The sequence below is a fragment of the Mesocricetus auratus genome, unplaced genomic scaffold (assembly GCF_017639785.1).
Source record: "Mesocricetus auratus isolate SY011 unplaced genomic scaffold, BCM_Maur_2.0 Super-Scaffold_100003, whole genome shotgun sequence".
Classification (NCBI taxonomy): domain Eukaryota; kingdom Metazoa; phylum Chordata; class Mammalia; order Rodentia; family Cricetidae; genus Mesocricetus; species Mesocricetus auratus.
The window spans coordinates 2,608,363-2,614,298 of record NW_024429188.1 but is presented as its reverse complement, the minus strand read 5'-3'; the positions used below and the strand labels follow the sequence as shown (position 1 = coordinate 2,614,298).

At 37.1% G+C, this 5,936-nt stretch overlaps 1 pseudogene; it reads left to right on the top strand.

Annotated features, from left to right (window-relative positions):
- Positions 1-1,926: 1,926 nt before the first annotated feature.
- LOC101825120 lies at positions 1,927-5,215 on the top strand (annotated as a pseudogene).
- Positions 5,216-5,936: the final 721 nt, after the last annotated feature.

Here is a 5,936-nt window from a genome sequence, read left to right as displayed (position 1 = left end):
GAATTCTGTACTGAAAGCATCTGGTTCTGGGCCTTTTTCTGTTGGGAGACTTTTCATAAATGTTTTAATTTCAGTAGTGGTTATTTAAAATGCTTATTATTGTTCTTTATTAAATTTTTGAATGTGATACCTATTCAGAAAATTGTCAGTTTTCTTTTAGTTTACCAATTTTGTGGAGTACAGGTTTTCAAAGCATGACCTGATCATTCTCTGGATTTCTTCACTGTCGGTTTGTAGGTCCCCCTTTTTATTTGTACTTTTGTTAACTTGCATGTTCTCTCACTGCCTTTTGGTTAGTTTGGATAAAGTTTATCTATCTTCTTGATTTTCTCTAAGAACCAACACTAACTTTCATTGATTCCTTGAATGGTTTTCTTTCTCTCTACTTTATTGATTTCAGCCCTCTATTTGATTATTTGCTTCTTTTTGTTCTAGGGCTTTCTAGTGTGCTTTTAAGTCACTAGTGTGATTATTATCCAGTTTTTTCATATGTGCACTTAGTGACTTAACAGCCCATCAGGAAGCCGTAGAACAAAAAGAAGACACTAGCAAGTCATCAGTCCTAAAAGAGATCTTTTCATCAAGTCCCTCACCTTTGTGCATGAGAATCTACATAGAAGAGAAAGGGGAAAGACTGTATGAGCCAGAAGTGGTGGATGACCCAGAGGAAACAGGGTCTTTCAGACACAGCATGACTGATACAACATGAAAACCCAGAAAGCCTGTAAGAGCATATACAGAAGACCTTCACAAATTCAAACCAGATAATATGCTGACACCATAACAGGGTAGTGAACACAAAGGCTTATAACTAACCAAGAAACTATTTGAAATTGATACCTGCTTGGAAATGGAAAGTTATTTTTGTTTTTTTCAATGTAGTATCAAGAGGATATTCACTACATTTCAGGGAAAGTCTCATGTCCAAGAAGTGTTAGCCAATACAATAGATATCACTTTGTTTTCATCAGTCTAGACAGACTGTTTATTACTGCTACTGCTCTGTTTCTGTATTTTTCCCTCAGTAGACTCTTGTTAGTTTTAATATTTTGCAAAGAGTGGGGATCATGAGAAAATATCCATGCAGTTGGGTAAGTATGCAGGTAGGGATGGATCTCAACAGAGTTGGCAAAGTGGAAAATCAAATTGTAATTTATAATGTTTTCCAACTATTGTGTATGAGGAAACTTCATATTACAATAAATAATTTCTTTAAACTTTTACATATGAGAGGCACATTAACAATCTGTTCCTTTAAAACTATATGTCATTACACTGGTTCATTGCTCATAATCTGCCACTCATCTCTGGTGGCCATGGAAACAAGAGAAATTCTATAGTCACATATCTTACAATTGGCAGTCACTTCATATAAGAGACACAGGGAAGTGTATTATGTCTTCTATACAGTTTTTTATTAATCTTATTCAATTTGTCAGGACAAAGAAGAACAAGGTTATCACTGACATTTGATTAATCTATTCTTTGACATTACTTCCTTGTGAGCAAATCTTGCTGAAAAATTATAAGTGCTGGGAATCCCTGGGTTTCTACCAGGGCTCTGAAGCCTATATTGGGCTTTATTCCTGTATGCTTTTCTGAAGTTGATCATGTGAATTAGAGTCTCTATGTTTGTCTTCTATCTATAAAATGGGGTAATGATTGTATGGATCTCATTGGAGGGATAGTAATATGAAATGACTTAATATCCCTATAGTGTATAAATGAGGCTCCAATGAAGCAAAACAGAGGAAAGGAAAGGATAGGTTTGTGTGAACCAGGGATTATTTGATGGGATGTTGCTGTGTGCTGAAGTATGTGTAACAGAACTTCTTTCACTGAAGGTTATTCACCTCTTATGTGACTCCCTGTCTGATCAATATTTCCTGTGGTTCAGAAAATATTCATGGTCGTCACATCTTTCTAATGAATCTCCTCACCACCCATGATATACAAAGGTAAAAATGAAAAATAATTTACATGGAAGGTTTTATATTGGATCTCTCTGAAACACATGTAACTACTCAGTGGGATTCATAATGGGACAGAACCAGATCCTGCAAGGCTAGCTCATTTGTCTGTCACCCTAACTCCAGTTGTTCTTCAAAAGGTACTGCTCATTCAGTCTACTGCCTCAAATATGCCTTGACAGAGAGAGGGTGTGTGTATGGTTTTAGGCAATCCACCATCAATTGAAAACCCATTTTGCTGATATAACTTTCTAAGTAGTACAGAAACTGTCACCTCTAAGTTACAATAAATATTCCATAAAGTCTAGAGCAAATTTTAGCTCTAGGGAAGGAATGGAAACTAGGTGATCCTGTTTACAGACCCCTGAAAACTTCTGCATGTGTAGGGGCAATTACATTCTCCACATGATATAGGCTACCCAACTTTTCCTCCTTCCCTTAATAAATACTCAGTAGCATCCCATTACGGCATAGTTGTTCATGAATGCTAACTCCTTATCCAAAGACTTGAAATGAGAAGTCATTTAAATATGCTGTTGCACATAGTAAATGTAGAGTCTTACTGCACACCGGAATAGAATCATGATCTCCAACATGTTCACCATACATTATACCACTGATCTATATACGTAGATCACATAAGTATATATTTTGAAAGCTATGCTCACTGTGGGTTTAATTATAAAATATGTACAGATTTTTTTTAAAAAAACTACACATTTCAGAAAATTGCCCAAATAAAAAAGGCACTCTAAAATGCTAGGTTCATATACCTACAACGCTTATGAGGGGTATCTTTTGTGTTCCCATCTGTGTGTTTGTGTTTGTGTTTGTGTGTGTGTGTGTGTGTGTGTGTGCATTTAGGTGTATATGCATGTGTACATGCACACATATATAAAAGATTCATATATGGAGTTTAGACATGATTGGGAATGACATATGTATTATTTTTCAATTTGCTTCTTCATTTAGCAGACATTATTGAGCAATAGTCATGTAGTAGTTGACGACCATAATTTAGAAATTGTTTGATCATTATTTGCTTATAACTCACTTAAGTTATTTATTATACTTGTATAATGCATATACAACTAAAATAAGCATATTGCAATGATATTTCACTACTAATTCCAAGCATTAAATTTCCTAGTTCACACACTGCAGCTTTTGAGAAATACAGTGAAATTGCTAAACATTCCTCTTAGAGAGGGATCTTTTGTTATAATCAAGGGGTTTAGGCCTTCCTATACTATTTTCTGTAGTATGGTGAACCTTATTATGGAGAGGGACATGGGGGCATACAACTTGGTGACAGCTAGTAGTTAGCAGGTTGACCGACCAGATTAATGACTCTCTCTTGGGAAGCCCCACTAGGCAAAATCTATAGGATTGCTGGCTGTGGAAACAGCTGCTCCTGTCTGTAATTTATCTCATGTGCACTTCTTTTCTTCCCTAAGTAGTGCATTTCTTCCCTAACAACTGCTATGGGTGTTCCCCACCTATTGTGTTTATCTCATGCAAAATTCCATCTATTGGGTGCACAGATAGCTATGGATTAACAGGAAGATGATTTCAGCTTAAATGTATAATTCTGATGAATAGAAATAACACTAGGACATCTTTCATTATTCAGACTCACATAGGAAGGGAATAGCATTCTCAGTCACAAAGACAGCTAATTTAGACTTCAGAACATATTCAAAGCAATCTGAGTGCCCCTGGAGATGAACACCTGGTTGCCCCTAGAGACAAAAACATGAGGTCATTTCCCCAGGTGTTGTTTATTGCTGATTGAAAGTCAGGCTAAGAAGCAAATTTGGTAGCATAATCTTCTACAGTAATTGTCTTTTTTCAGGTAATCCCAGCCTCACTTTATGTTACAGGACCAAGCTTCAGCCAACTGTTTACTTTCAGTCTGAGTATCCTAACCATTCATTCGATATGCATGGCCAGGTGTTACTATACTCACTGAATGATCAATGTGACCTCCTTAGCCTAAAGGAAACTATGTGATTTATCTTGGGTTATTAGAATGGGTTGGACACTAAAATGTAACATATAATTTCCCAGAGCTTTGGATCAGAGAGTGGCTGAGTAGAGTTATGAAGAAGGAGGTGGGAGGAAAGGTATAGAGCCAGAACTGTAGAGGCTGTGCAGAGTTAGAGAGAAGCTGCTGGGTAGAGCAAGGAGAAGTGATGTAGAGTTAATTGGGAAACTGTGTCGAGTTATGTAGAGGAGCAAGAGTGATTTTCAGAGAGGACTTTTTCACGATGAAGGAAAAGAGAGATACAGTAAAGCACAGAAAGCCTATGTCTTCTTATTTATTCCCCAGATAGAAAAATATAGCCCTAATCTCATGTGTGGATATTTTTGCAAACCATGGTGCTGTTTGAAGGCTGGATCCCCCAGTTAGTGATACTAATACTTAGATAGACTACTTAAATATAATTATGTATGCTGTGTAAACCATGACTTATTCTGATTTTCAATCCTCCCTTGTGTTCCTGGATTTACTATATATTTATTCAATCTCATCTTCAGATTTTCCAATGGGAAGAAGTACATCTTCAAGCTGACTGGCCTCCTTAGCAGCCTATCAGTGTTGGTGTTTGAAATAGTCATTTTGAACACGAATAATGGCGCTTATGGGAATTCATTGACAACAATGTGCAGTTCGTGTCCTTTGGTCTATGGGATGCTCATTACCCTCAAGATTTTAATGTCTCAGGGACTGTAGTCAAGATGCTGGTGCACACCCCTATTGATTCCACCTGGACCATTTCACCTGAATTTCAGTATGCACAGAATCTGATAATATGGGCCATTTTGATGAAGCCTGTACTTCTAGTGTTCAGTGTGATGGCCATTAAGACCAGCTGCATGAGAGACCCATTTATTGAAATGCAGATATATTGCTATGAGGTCCCTTCCTTGTTTTGTGTGTTAGCAGCCTCTTCATATTTGTTTCTGTGAGCTGGAACTACATGGTAGATCTTCATGGCCAAACCACTCTTGACTTTCCTGTTCAAAAGGAAGCCATGATAAGCAAACAGTTTATAGGCATCTTCCCATTAGGGGTCCTGACAGCCACCATGTCACTCTTTGGAGTGATCATGTTTCTCTCTGAAATAAGCTCTTTGAAACTACAGAATCAGGTGATGGCCCAGCATGCTGGCATATTGGCCAATCAACAGGACAGATGTGTGGGCTCCTTCATTTGCAACATCTGTCAGAAGTTTCCTTGAAGAAATTTCCTATTCATACACAAAACTCATGTAGTCATCAACTCATTCCAAATAAGTCATCAACAGGGTTCTCTGGGTTTGCCTAAATTACTTGCTCCTTTATCTGTCTAAGGTGTTCCATTCTTTAAATGTTTTCACATCCTAACTCTGAAGGTCATGATCAGATATTGCTCCCCAACCATATCAGGGAAAAGTGTTCGTGAAATGCATTTTGCAAAACAACAACAACAACAACAGCAACAACACACAATTAATACCGGCTGAAATCATTTTATAAGGAAGCTGATACCTCAATACACAAAAGCAAAACACATTCTTTGTGTGATGAGGTAAGTCTCTGTATTGACAGCATGGTTGGACTTCATAGTTTTGGCTCTGCAGACACTGTGTCCTATTTCATGGAGTAGGAAGTCTATGTTGTATACTAGACAAACCATTGTGTTTGTGAAATTCGCAAATGGCCAGATATTTCCAGTGAGCTCTGATCTAAAGTGGTATAGAGATCAGGTAACAGTTTATCTGAATTTGCTTTTTGTGTTTTTGTTTCTAAATCAAAGAAATCAAACTCACATTCTGATGACAAACATAATTACTACTGACCAGTTCCACTAGCATGAAACATGCTACTTTTAATCCTCTGTTCCCATAGAATTAAGATTATTAAACAGTGAAAACTAAATTTATGTCATGTATTTAATTATACATAATCCTTAGCAGTCAC